Genomic DNA, 14972 nt, shown 5'->3' with positions numbered 1-14972 from the left:
CCCGCAAGCACAACAGAGACAGAGTTCCCCTTGTCCTTACCTACCACCCCACCAGCCTCCGGATCCAGCGCATTATCCTCCGCAACTTCCGCCACCTTCAACAGGACCCCACCACTAAGCACGTCTTTCCCTCTCCACCTCTCTCCGCTTTCCACAGGGATCGGTCTCTCCGCGACTCCCTTATCCGCACGTCCATCCCCACGGATCTCCCACCCGGCACTTATCCCTCTAAGCGTAAGTGCTACACCTGTCCCTACACCTCCTCTCTTGCCACCATTCAGGGCCCCAAACAGTCCTTCCAGGTGAGGCAACACTTCACTTGTGAGTCTGTTGCGGTCATCTATTGCATCCGGTGCTCCCGGTGCGGCCTCCTCTACATCGGTGAAACCCGACGCAGATTGGGGGACTGCTTCGTCGAGCATTTCCACTCCGTCCGCCACAAAAGGCAGGATCTCCCGGTGGCCACCCACTTCAACTCTGCTTCCCATTCCCATTCAGATATGTCCATACATGGCCTCCTGTACTGCCATGATGAGGCTAAACTCAGGTTGGAGGAGCAAAACCTCATATACCGTCTAGGTAGTTTCCAGCCCCTTGGTATGAACATAGAATCCTCCAACTTCTGGTAATTCCCTTCCCCTCCCTTCCTCTATCCCTATTTCACTCTGCCCCCTCCCCCAGTGGCCTATCACCTCCCTCATGGTTCCACCTCCTTCTTCTACTGCCCATTGTTTTCCTGCCTATGACGTCCCTGCTTCCCCTCCCCCACCCCTTTGTCTTTCAAATTACTGGTTTTTCAACTGAACATACAAGCATTCTTCAAATCCTTCCCCTTCCTTCTTTGTTCAGTCCTGACGAAGGGTTCCGGCCCGAAACGTCAACTCATCATTTCCACTGATGCTGCCCAACCTGCTGAGCTCCCCCAGTGCGCTGTGGAAGTTCCTCACATGCTCTGTGTGGATACAGTCATTATTGCATGAAACCCAGTTTGAATCGAGGAAAACTAAGGGAAAAGGAAATGTTTCTAAGATTGAAATTCTAGACCACTGAATATCTTCAAATATCCAATGCAAGCATGATGAAAGAAATTTGTTCATTCAGTGCTGAATCCTTCTATATTTCTATTTTAGTGATGCATGCAAAACTTGGTAAAATATGTTTTGGAAAGTCTGGATAAATTTTGGGGTGTTTAGTGTGTCTCTGAGCTGGCATATTAAACAGAAAAATCCCCTTCAAATCTGTGATCTGTTTTCTCCCAGGCTATGTCACATTGATTTTATTCAAACTTACTTCTCATAAATTGTATTATTTTCCATGGAATATTCAAGCAAGTTTTTTTCATTCTTTTTAATGCCACAACTATGTTATTCCTGTGTTCTGTTATATGAACGTCCCAGTGTGAAATAGAATTGGACTAAGTACATCAGGGAACAGTGAAATATTGTACCCTGTTGATCAGTGGACGTTCATTATTGTTTACAATTCTCCAGTCTTCTGAATATTCACAGGAAACACAGAAGTGAGGAGAAGGTGTGAAGAGGAATGCGGCTGAGTATTTTTTCCCCTGCAGTTGCATTTACAGAGTATAAAGTCATAGAGCACTACAGCACAGAAACAAAGCCCTCAGCCCATTTAGTCTGTGTCGAACTGTTGTTCTGCCTGGTCTCATCGACCCACACCAGGAGTAGAGACCTCCATATGTCTTCCATCCATGTAATTATCCAAACTTCTCTTAAGTGTTAAAATCAAACCCCATCCATCACTTCCACCAGCAGCTTGTTACACACTCGTACCACCCTCTGAGAGAAGTTGTTCCTCCACATGTTCCCCTTAAATATTTCACTTTTCACCCTTAACTTATGACATTTAGTTCCAGTTCCACCTAATCTCAGTGGAAAAAACCTGCTTGCATTTAGCCTATCTATACGGCTCATAATTTTGTATACTGCTAACAAATCTCCCCTTATCCTCCTACACTTGAGGGAAAAAGTCCTAAACTATTCAACATTTTCCTGTAACTCAGGCCTCCAATCCTGGCAACACACTTCTGAATTTTTCTGTACTCTTTCAATCTTATTGGTATCTTTCCTATAGGTTGGTGATCAGAACTGCACAGAATACTCAAAATCAGGCCTCACAAACCTGTTACACAACTTCAACATAACATCTCAGCTCCTGTACTCAATACTCTGATTTATGAAAGTCAATATGCCAAGAGTTCTCTACCTGTGATGCCACTTTCACAGAATTATGGATCTGTATCCCCAGATCTCTTTGTTCTATTGCACTTGTTGTTGTTGTTGCTTTTCGCGCCGCATGGTACATCAGGCCGCATTTTTGCCATTTCCGTAGCATTTGGCTGTTTTTACAACCAAGTTTCTTCGCGCCGTATGGCATATCAGGCGGCATTTTTGCCACTTCCGTAGCATTTGACTGTTTTTAGGAGGCCAAGTTTCAACCCAGTAGGTATGAAAAGCGCGCAAGGAGCCGGCCAGATTCGAACTCGGGACCATTCACCTCGAAGTCCAGTGCTGATGCCACTACGCCACCGGCTGGCACATTGCACTTCTTAGTGCCCTACCATTCACAGTGTAAGTCCTACCCTGGTTTGTCCTTCCAAAGTGCAACACCTCATGCTTGTCTGCATTAAAGCAATCATTATAGCAATCACATAAAATATCTATCTTGATGTTAGTGCCAGGGTAAGATTATTTTGTGTTTTAATAATAAAAGAAAAATCAGGAGCTAGCAATACTAGTGATGAACTGAGCCACTGAGATTATTTTGATTGATCAACTGTATTAACTAACCTGATCTCACTCAAAGTGATGTTTGGGGCAGTTATATTGAACAGGAGTGCCCTGATAGAGTTGCCTGCTCCATTTGCAGTGAGTTTCATTACATATTGCCTACAATTGATTAGAAAACTACCCCCAACACTTCCTTCCCCCCCCCCCCCTCCACCAGCCTGCCACTGGTCATTGGATTTATCCATCCACACGATACACCGCCTTACTATTATGAATGAAAATGATCAACCTTTCTTGTTTAATTAGAAAAGGTCTTAACTGTCCCCTATTATCAATACTTGCATGATTTTAGAACAAGTATATTCATGGCAATTGAAAAAAAAAGTGCATGGTTTATTTTAACTTCATTATTACTCCCACCTCCCCCTCCCCCTTGCAGCTGTGCCCTAAGGATGATCTATAACAGCTGGAAGACAGCCTTTGAGTTTGGTCTGGAGAGGGGAACAATGTTGAGGTTTGTGCTCTTAATCTGGAGAACACAGTTGATATCAATCCAAGATTGACTTTGAGTTTGACTGCGAGTACTGTGTGTATTGTGCTGTACGATTCTTTGGCTCAATGTGAGATTCGACAGTAGAACAGTTCGAAGGGATAAGTAGCTCATTGTCAAAGGACAATTTCCACCTAGGCTCAGTCACACAAAGTGCACACGTGTGTGGCCCTAATTGAGGTTGCCTGCTGGAGATGGAGCTGTACATGTGTACACAGTTGTACAGCTTTGGAGAGGTGGATTGAAGGGTGAAAGACAGAGAGAAGAACGTGAATGAAAGAAACTCAGTGTGCAATATGGCACCTTTGTTTTTTTTAATTTAGAGATTCAGCACGGTAACAGGCCCTTCCAGCCCAACAAGCCCGCAACGCCCAATTACACTCATGTGACGAATTAACCTGGTAACCCGTACGTGTTGGGATGTGAGAGGAAACCGGAGCACCTGGTGGAAACCTACGTGGTCACAAAGACAGCGTACAAACTCCTTACAGACAGTGGCGGGAATTGAATTAAATCCATGATCAATTCAACGGCTTTAACAATTCTCAGCAAGATTTATGAAATTATAACTCATTATAATCACTTCATACATCTCCATCTTAAACCTCTTGCGAATAGCAAATCTCAGGTTCTCTGCCCTCTCTCTCTCTCTCTCTTCCCTCCCCCCTCCCCCCGTCTCTCTCTACTTCCAACTCTTTTTTATTGCATACATTTTCATCTTCTTTTGTTCAACTTTATAGCTGGAAAGTTGCTCTGACGGGGTGTATTAAATTCCCAGAAGGTTAAATCCTTAGTAACACTTACATCAGCTTAATAAACATTTAAAAAAGAAGGAACAGACTATCAAGTCACCCAGTACAATTCATAATGAATCTCACAATCACAGCAGGAATTGGAACTATTCTAATTATACTGATGTTTACAGGAAATCCTTAGCATAGCTTCTGCTTCCTAGTTTTTGTTCCATATATAGAGGTTATTAGGGATTGTTAGGTGTGGGACACTCTTCAGGAGCTATGGAGGTAGCAGCATTAATACAAATGATAAACAGTCTTCATGGATGGTTTCAAAGCCAAAATTATTAGGACAACGTGGTAAGCAAAGAATACTGTCACCTGGCACAGAGGAGGCTGCTTAAGAGGTACGATTTGTGAAGTGACATGACTGCAAGATATTCTTACTCATTGGCTACATATAAAACAAGGGACCTATGTTAACTTGCCTATATCAAACCAAACATAAGACACCTTCAACTAAGTTGTTTTGCACCACTGTGATAGAAATCAAGGGAGCTTCTAGACCGGAATATTTTGCCACTTAACACATCAAACATGGCAGCAGGCGGAGTTGTTCTGTCAATCAATGGGTGAGGTATGGTGCAGCAACACACAACGTGCTGGAGGAACACAGTCAACGTTCAGGGTCAAGACCATTCATCTGGACCAAGTGGAGGGAATTGAGTCCAGATGAAGCATCTTGACCCGAAGTGACGACTGTCTATTTCCATTCATAGATGCTGCTGACCCGCTAAGTTCCTTCAGCATCTTGTGTGTCACTCCAAGTTCCATTATCCGCACTCCTTTTGTCTCCATTGAAGTATTGTGTAGCCAGAAAGTCGGCCCTCACAACACTCGAGCCTGGGATTTCTGTCCTGAGAAACTTTTAAAGGATTAATGCAAACTACTTTGTTTTAACAAGTAGTCAGTTAAGACGTGGCTGATTATGTAAATATATTATTCAATGGAACCATTTGTCTGCATTGAACCTATTGAAGTAAGCCGTGCAATTGTAACTGCTCAAATTGTATTCAATCACCTGCTGTTGGCTTTGTTCATAAGAGTATAAAAATTTCATTTACTTTGATTCTAAAGAGGATCTTCTGAGGGGTCCTCATTCAAAGTCTCAATACAGTGACACTGCAATTGAGAGAAGTGTCGCAATAGTAGCTATAGGCTCCTCTTCCACTCTCCTTCTCCATCCATTTTCTGTGTCCCCTTAGTAACCCTTCATTCTCCTGCTACAGATTTTTGCATGGCTGTGGAACTACGGGTTATGGGGAAAAGGCAGAGAGGTGGAGCTGAGTCCGCTACCTACTCCTAACCTCGAGGTGATTCCCCTATATCCCAATATTCTACTCAGACTCTGATTTTGTAATTCCTACATACTACCCTAATCTCTGAACACCACAATCTCCTGATACTATTATTTCAATTATTACAGAAGAAAGGGGTTGAGAGGGAAAATAAATCAGCCACAAGCTTTTTGAATGTTGGAGCAGGCTCAATGGGCCAGATGGCCAATCCCAGCTCCTACTTCTTATGTTCTTTTGTCCCCAAAGGGGATATATTCCTTTTAGCAAGCTATTCACTTCAATACATTACTTCTCCTTTAGAAAAATGAACAGGCAGTGAACCTGCCACCCAAGACAATTTTTCCTCTGCAGAACTTCAAAAGGTCACAAGGGAGACAAGCAGATCGAAGAGACTGCAGATACTGGAATCTGGAACAACACAGAAAGCCGAAGCCGAAACAGGCAAGCACCTTTTCAGATCCAAAGCATCAACCGTCCATTTCCTTCCATAGGTGCCGTGCAAGGAAAATAAACTCAGGTCAATTCCCTCCACAATTTCCTTTTGTTCCTTCCAGGGCAACTACTTGTTCCCACTTGCTACTTCCTACTGACATCGGAGGAAGCCACTACACCAGTACTCTGTGATGTGGTACTGTTCCCATTCCCTATCTTCATCCCAACATGCAATGCCTTGTTCCTTTTCAATTTCATAACAAGGGTACATACTCAGAGGGATGCTCTTAAAAACACACCTGAGTGAATTTATTATCAAAGCAGCCCAGCCCACTCCCTTCAGGACAACTGGCCCAGAAGCTCAGTTGCACTGCATTTTGTTTTCACTGCTATCTGTCTAGAAGTTGCCTGCAAGTGTAGGTCCCTTGTTCCAGGGAGTACCTATTGTTCAGCACACTGGAACACAGAAAACGGGAGCATGGATAGGCCAGCTGGCTTCTCAGGCCTGCCCCACCACTCAATGTGACCTATGCTGACCTCAGCACTTCTACTGTGCCAGACCCTCACAGCTCTCAATCCCCTGATCTTTTAAACAGATGTTACCTTCATTTAGCCAACACAACCCTCAGGAGTGCAAAATCCTGGACCAGGCCCAAGCCCATAATTTGGTACCTGCTCAGGTAAGTCCCCTTTAGCTTATTCTCATTTACACATTCCTCCCTCCACACTGTTTCCTTCCCCTCCCCTCCACCACACTGTGACAACCTTCACTAACCAAAGAACTTGCCACTCCTCACCTCTAGATGATTCCCCAATACCCCAACATTGTACTCAGACTCTGATTTTATAATTCCTACCTACTACACCACAATCTCATGATACCATTATTTCAATTATTGCAGGAGAAAGGGGTTGAGAGGGAAAATAAATCAGCCGTGATCAAATGGCAAGGCAGAATCGATGGGCCTATTGGCTTAATTATGCTCTCTTTCAGGATGTGCTGAAGATTTAGCCAAATTAAGTACTTTTGAACTGTTTTCATTGTTGTGGTGAACACAGCCATTAAATTACCTTGTGGAAGCTTCTACACAAGTGGTAATGTTGACAGAGGGCTGAATATTGACAGAACATTATGAATAACTCGCTTACTATATTTAAAATTGTGCTATGGGAAAGTAGACAAGGTCTTGGCTTAACGCCTTATTAAGAGAGAATCTGCAGGGAGTGGTCAGGTTTTGCAAGTTCAAGTTTAATTAACATTCAACTATATATGAATCCCCATGAATACAGCCAAATGAAATTCCAGCACCAAAGAGCAAAACCAACAGTCATACACAGCACAAGGTACATATAAAACATATAAATTTCAGTAAAATACAGTCACACAAGAAATTATCGTCAAACACCCTGAGTCCATGAATGTTGCAGCAGTCTGTAGCTGAACACAATACAGCTTGCCTTCTGCCGGGCGAACACTGGGAGGGCTGCACTGACTCCAGCATGCTTGCAGTGTCACGCCATCTCTGGGGGAGTGTACTGACTCTCTCCTGGGCGGCTGTAAACAGGTGACACCGTGGCTTGAGGCCTAGTCTCGCTAAAACCGAGGCCATGCAGCTACCCCGCAGCCCGCCAATAAATCAATAAATCGGTCATTCAGCATTCCACATTTACAGTGTCCAACAGAAGGTCATCTCTTCCTTCCATCCAGTCCATCTTCACTCTCTTGCATCAGGAAGGCTAACAGCATCATCAAGGATGCCTGCCACCCTGACCGTTTGCTTTTCTCTCTTCTACCTTGAAGGAGAAGACTGAAAAGCCAGACAACCACTCCAGAACAGCTTCTTCACCCACTCCTATTAGATTCATGAACCAACCACTTCTTTCACAACCCCTTCATGATGGTGCCGCCACGTTCCTGAACATTTAACTCTACCTCTTCCACTTTTGTCACCTCAGCCATTTCCTTTTGCACTCCTTCAATTTGCACCATTGTGCTGTTTTGCACTTGTCACTGTACTCATTATTATGTTTATTATTACTGTGTGTAAGATTTACACTGTGAGCTTCACGTGATCAAGGAATTTCATTGCACCTTGGTGTATATGACAATAAACTAATCTGATTGGATCCGAACTGAAGTAACAGTTTGTCAACAACACTGTGATCCTTCAGTATTGGAAAACAACAATAATCCATTACGCTTGAAACTTTCCTGGTGCCCCACAGGCAGATTTTAAGGAGTATTGAATATTATTCCTATTAATACCCTAACACACTTTTAATTCACATATTTTTAACATGTTGAACAGAAGCATAATAAGTTTTCTAGTGAACAGAAGCAGGTGAATTGACATAGAACAGAATTAGACCATTTGGCCCATCAAGTCTGCTCCACCATTCCAACTTGGCCGATTTCTTATCCCTCTCAACCCCATTTTCCTGCTCTCTCCCTATAAGCTTTGACACCTTTAGTAATCAGGAACCTATCAACGCCCACTTTAAATATACCCAATGACTTGGCCTCCAGAGCCATCTGTGGCACGGATTCTACAAATTCACCACCCTCTGGCTAAAGGAATTCCTCTTCATCTATGTTCTAAAGGAACATCCTTGTATTCTGAGGCCCTGCCTTCTGGTTCTAGACTCTCCCACTACTAGAAACATCATCTCTTTGTCCACTCTATCAGGGCCTTTCAATGCTCAATAGGTTTCAATGAGATTCCCCCACCCTCCCCCATTCTTCTAAACTCCAGCAAGTGTAGGCCCAGGGCCATCAAATGCTACTCACTTATTAACCCTTTCATGCCCAAGAGCATTCTCGTGAACCTCCTGTGGACCCACACCATTAAAAGGGAGCTCTGAAAATATCATCTGGTGAGCCATCAGGATTACCAACTAATCGGAAAGCGGATTATCGGTGGTTTACTGTACTGTAATGGAGTGTCAGCAAATTATACGCAAGTGTTTGAACTGAACTTGAAGCTTCTCTGTCAGAGGCAAGACTGGTACTAAGCCGTTTCAGGCATACATAATAATAATAATATCCTCCCATGTCTCATTGGTGTATTGGGCAGTAGCCTTGCTATTTCTTTCGCACTTTGTCTGTTTTTACGAGGCTGAATTGCTAGCTCAATACTCAACCCAGCATGGATGGAAAGCGTGCAAGGAGCTGGCTGTATTCGAACCCTGGACCACCCTCACCGAAAGACTGGTGCGGATGCCACTACGCTACCAGCTGGCCAATGCGCATACACACAACTGAGCTTTTAAGGATAATGACATGCTTAGTTTTCCTCAAGCACGGCATGGCGCGGTGCCATGGAAGTGCCATTCACTTTGCCGTATCTATTTTGTTCTTAATTCTACAATCTACCGACTCAACTTGAAGGACTCTTTACAACTCATGTTCTCAGTATTATTTTTATTTGCACGGTTTGTCTTTTGCACATTGATTGTTTGTTAGTCTTTGTCTATGTATAGATTTTCGTAACATTCTACTTGTACTTCATTCTTTCCCCTGTTAATGCCCGCAAGAAAATGAATCTCAAGGTAGTGTATGGTAAATAATAAATTTTCTTTCAACTTTGAACTATTCCCTACTCATGAAAATTGGTATGAGCTCGTTCCAAAGGATCATTAAAAGGGATCATTGATTTTAAGATTATCTTTATTTGTCACATGCACGTCGAAGCATATAGCGAAATGCAAAGTTTCCATCAAATCAAAACATCGAGGATTGTGCTGGGCAGCCCACAAGGGTGGCCACACTTCCGGTGCTAACATAGCATGCTGACAAATCACTAATCCCAGCCATACATCTTCGGGATGTGGGAGGAAACCAGAGCACCCAGAGGAAATCCATGTGGTCACCAGGAGCGTGTACGGACTCCTTACAGACTGTGGCGGGAATTGAATCTCGAACTTGCAGCTTGCGCTGTAAAGCGATTGCGCTAAACACTACATTACTACCATGCCTCTCCTGAATATGAAGGGATTGTTCATAGGTTCTCCCTTTTGTCATCCAAAAATAAGTTTGAAACAATTATTGGGAACAGAAAATTGGACAAAGGCAAAATGCAGAGAGCATCAGGATTATATTTATCCATATTAATAATATTAAATGGTAATAGAAAACAAATAGATCCCTCGCCAGCAAACTCCAACACTTCTCTGACACATCAGCACAGAATTGGGGAAGATGCTGTTATTTAGGGAGAAATTAAACCCAGAGATTGTTCTCCTTCTCCCGTGGATCTGAAGAATCTTTGTCAAAGAGGTGCCCCACATAATACTTAAGCTCAAACAACCACCAAAAACTAAAATTACAGAGGTTCTGTTTTGTTCCAGCCTGTTTAAAAAATCGCTTTTTATGAACTGGAAGGAACGCCAATTAAAATTAAAGTTGGAATCATACTGGCTAAATACACAGTATTCTAGTCTGTAACCATTGCTAGCCCTTTTGCAAATAAAATCCTACTGCATGCTTGAAGACCTATGGGAACAACTGGTTTTCTCTGAAGAGGATTTCAGTCTCCTATTGCCTTTTGTTGCCAAGTTACCCACTGCTCTCTGCATCTTGCTGGCTCACTGGAAACGAGGTCTAACATCCAAATTTCCAGCAAAAGGTTGGAAGATTTCCCCACAGGTGCATAGTTGTACCTGCAGCACCACAAAGCACAGCTTCACAAAGGCCAGCCAAAACCTGACAAATTACTAGGCCTACAAACTAACTCTCTAAACCTTAATGCACTGCCCTAATGTCTTTTTGATATTTCTGCATTTCTACCCCCTTCCTGAATTTATCAAACTTTCTCCTGACCTATTATTGCTGCTTTCAGTTTCAGTACCTGGAGGTATGACATAATGTCCAATTTGCACGTGATTCTTGCACTGAGTAACTTGCCACGCATTAGGAGCAACAGTCATTGATGTGCCCTGAAAATTGTAACACCCAAATCACTCTGGCACTTTGTGCTGAATTTACTTAAGGAAGTGGCTTTGACAACTAAAGAGTGTAAGGAAACCAGCCATAGTTTCAAAGTGGTAAAGCAACTTTCTGTAGTCCACAATTCTGGCTTGGCCCGATTGCCTGATGGCAGATGGCTCAACAGATTTCATGAAGAATTCATATGGACCAGCTGTACAAAAAACAAAATCCACTCAGCTACTGAACCGGAAAAAAAACAACCTGCTCGGCACACTCAGCAAGCTGGGCACCAATGGAAAGAGAAACAGAGTTAATGTTACAACTCAAAGATGCTTATTGGTTACCGGTCCCACTTCACCATCCTGTACAGGCAGCACAAATGTAAACAAGGATATGACCAAGGTCCATCATTTGAATTATAGTGAAACAGTAATAATGGCAAGGATTTCTCTTAAACATTGCAAACCTTATTTCACCAGAAGAACAGTGCAGATTGGAATGACTGGAGCTTTCAAGAACAGATAAATTATCTTTTAGTCCTTCAGCCCACAATGTTTGTGCCAAACTAATTAGGCCAAGGACACCTAATCCCTTCTGTCTGCTCATTGTCCATTGCCTTCCATTTTCTGCATATTCATGTACCTATCAAAGAGCTGTTTAAAAAAGATAAGGATCAGTTTTATTTGTCAGATGTACAGTACATTGAAACATACAGTGAATTGTTTTGTGTCAAATCAAATCACAGCTCACAATGCCCACAACTCACTTACCCTAACCCATACATTGTTGGAATGTGGGAGTAAACTGGAGCACCCAGAGAAAACCCATACAATCACAGGGAGAACGTATTAATGTCTTACAGACAGCGGTGGGAATCGAACCCCAATTGGTAATCGTTGGCACTGTAAAGCAATTGCATTAACCGCTTATGATCACATCTGCCTCCACCACCACCCCTTGTAACGCATTCCCAACGCCCATCACTTGTTATGTTAAAAAAAATGCCCTGAACATCTCCTTTGAATTTCTCCCCCCTCACTTTAAACACATGGCCATCTGGTATGAGACATTTCAACCTTGGGAAAAAGATACCAGCTGTCTACCTATGCCCATAATAATTTCATAAACTACTATTAGGTAACCCTCAGCCATTGCCATTGCAGAAAAACAACTGTGGCTTGTCCAGCCTCTCCTTATAGTGCATCTTCTAATGCAAGCAACGTCTTGGTCAACCTCTCCAAAGCCTCCAGATCTTTCCAATAATAGGGGAAACAGAACTGAATGCAATACTCCAGATGGTTAAACCAGAGTTTTATAAATTTGCATCATTACTTACTGACTCTTGAACTCAGTGCCTCAACTAATAAAGTTAGTATGCCATTCGCCTTCTTTGCCACCCTATCGACTTGTGACCACAAGCTCAAGGAATCACGTAACCTGCTGCTCAAGTAACTAGAAACGAGAAGAAGATAGTTTTCTCATTTGGTGAGCAATTCAAGGGATACAAAATAAGAAGAAGGTGAAGTAAAACTTCGATAATCCAGTACAGTAATTGATTGTTTTAAAATCTAGAGTGTGAGCCGAGAGTGCAAGGAGTAAGTAGGCCTGCAATGGGTCTACAGCCAGAAGGTAGATTGGGATTTGGAGTGCTAGGGGTTGGGAATGTGGGTAGGTTTGCAGCTGGAACCAGGGTCCAGTCTCTTGTACATTTTCCACTCCACAAACTCACTGGAATCACTGGAAGATGTCTTATACTGCATTTAAGAAAGAGAAAAATAAATGTCGGTTTGGGTACTAATAGGAATAACATCCATATCCCATAAAATCAGCTGATGCAACATCATCAAAGCCCTGAAGGTGCTGGATCATTTAAGTTTGGCTATGCATGGTATTGAACTTATCTGTTGGGTGGACGGCTGAAGGAGCTGGCAGTAGGGGAGGAGTGAACATGTTTGCGCTGTTATATACCAACAGCGTGTATGCTTTTCTAAATGTTGCTGACGCACGTCAATTTGGTGACTGCTAGTGGGTCTTGATCAAGATGGGACAGAGCAGCCTTGACCATCTCATCTACTTTTCTGTAGATATAGGGCAAAATGTGGAGCTGATGGGGTGGCAGGCTGGAGTGTGATGCACACGGTTGGCCAGGATTCAGCAGTCCTAGGAAAAAAAAACACCACAGGTGAAATCTGCAAGAAAAGAACTATAATTCTTTACAAAAAGGAGAAAACTGAATTAAGACAATCTGACAGAGTGTACAATTGTGGTTTGTCCCTATTTTCTAATAACGTGATGAATTTTATTCAGTCAGCTGTGGGGAACTTCAAATGAGTAATACTTGGGGACAAATGTATTTGATGATATCTCAGATTTCTAAACCAGAAGATAAAATACTTAGAAAGCCCACCACAATCACCCACAGATTCAATCAACTAGATATTTTAAAAAAGCAATCCTTAAAAATATGTATTTTTATATAAAATAAACTCCACACCAATTCATGCTGCTCCTCCCTGAAATTAAAGCCAACAATGGCTAAGTGCTTTGGAAGTGCCAGTACCAATGAATTGTATGGAAAATGCAATAATATGGGGTGGTGCAAATACTGATTATCCATCAGGGTGCACTAAGATCTTAAGTAATCACCATGATTTATTGCAACACAAGCCAAGAGAAGAATAATCAATGTCTGGAAACAAGCAAAAGGTTTGTAAGCAGATCTGCCACTGATGCTAAAAAGAGATTGTTACGCTCGGCTAATTCATCAGCATCACATGGGAGAAAATAGAGCCAGTGGGGATTGGGCAGAGAAGTCGGAGGGAAAACATCTTGGTCCTAGGCTTGTTAATAATAAAATTAGCTCCACTTTAGATGGTGAGAGGAAACATATATGGAGCCATGGAAAAAGAGATGCTAATTTGCATAGGTCAAAGAGCTAACATCAACACAATGGATAAGTAGCCTTCTTCTGTGCCACTAGATTCAATGAAGTGTCTCCTCACTTTGCAAGTTAAATGGCACGTCAATGGTGTCTCCAATGATGCAGCAGTTCCTTGATGTTGCAGGAGAACACTGCACCCCTCCACTACTCCCAATCACTGCAGTGTGGTAGAGGAGCGGTTAAGATGATGAAATTCTTGTTAGCGATTTGAACCAGAAACATGGGTTCAAATCCCACCATGGCAGCTGGGAAATTTGAGTAAGTCTGTGTTTATATTTTGAGAAAAGTCAGTCTCAATAATAGTAACCATGAAACTACTGGATTGTTGTAAAATTCCTTCTGGTTCCTTACATTTCAAGGAAGAAAATCCTTGCCCCTAATATAGCTATAATGATATGGTCTGCAGACTCACAGTGCCTCCTCATTTCAGAGCACTTAGTGAAAGCAACACTGTCAAACATATCTGCAAGATATTAATTAATTAATAAGACAGTTATTAATAATCATAATAACAGAGTTACAGTTCTTCAGCACTTTCAGAAGTGCTTGGGTCATTGTAGAGAACTTTAACAGCCAATTAAATATATTTTGTGTATTGGAACATTGGAAACAAACACTTTGGAGATGGGCAAGCTGTCATTACTGGGCAATTGAAGAATAAGTACCCAAGTTCAGGATGTCTGATTTATGGATAACCCCTACATATAAACAAGCTCTCACAATATTATTAAATTCAAAAGCCCAACACACATACACACGTTCATTCCACAAATGGCAGGACTTGTTTCCACTCCCTCTTCGGTTTTGGTACAATTGCCAGAGAGGGAACACTGGAAGCAGCCAGTACAGAGATGGGCAAGCTGTCATTTGAGGTAAACTGAAGAATAAGTTCTTATACCATTCAATGGTCACCAGCAATGGAGGTGTGAGTACCACATTGAGTGATTATTGTGTATTTTCCGACATCAGGACAAAATCAACATGGATTTTTATCGATAAAAACAGAGACTTCTCAGTATTTGTCAGGACACCAGTGAAGTTCACTTCATTTTGTTTTTCAAAGCAATGACATGGGATGATTTTACATTAACCAAAGAAGGTAGTTGGCACCCTGAACTGAAATGTCTCATTCTAAAACAGAACAGCTCTGACAGTGTACTACTCCCTTAATACTGCACTGCGTCAACAGGCTGGTTAATCAATACAGAAATACCCAGGCAGGCATGAGTCTTGAAACCACAGCTTTCCGACACAGAAGTGAGGGTTTACCAACAGAACTG

General features: G+C 42.4%; 1 protein-coding gene across 5 annotated transcripts in view; it reads right to left on the bottom strand.

Annotated features, from left to right (window-relative positions):
• Positions 1 to 14972, bottom strand: part of LOC140191566 (inactive phospholipase C-like protein 2) — a 230203-nt gene that overhangs the window by 122870 nt on the left and 92361 nt on the right. The window contains exon 1 of one of the 5 annotated variants that reach the window (XM_072249069.1): positions 12088 to 13077. The exons of 3 other annotated variants lie outside the window; for them this stretch is intronic. The gene's annotated coding sequence lies outside the window, so the exon portion shown is untranslated. Of the gene's footprint in view, positions 1 to 11217; positions 11300 to 12087; positions 13078 to 14972 lie in introns of those variants that run through there. One more of the 5 variants, XM_072249071.1, reaches the window with a different exon arrangement.

Source organism: Mobula birostris, chromosome X, assembly GCF_030028105.1.
Source record: "Mobula birostris isolate sMobBir1 chromosome X, sMobBir1.hap1, whole genome shotgun sequence".
NCBI lineage: Eukaryota > Metazoa > Chordata > Chondrichthyes > Myliobatiformes > Myliobatidae > Mobula > Mobula birostris.
The sequence above is the reverse complement of the archived record's forward strand: the minus strand, read 5'-3'. Positions and strand labels throughout refer to the sequence as shown.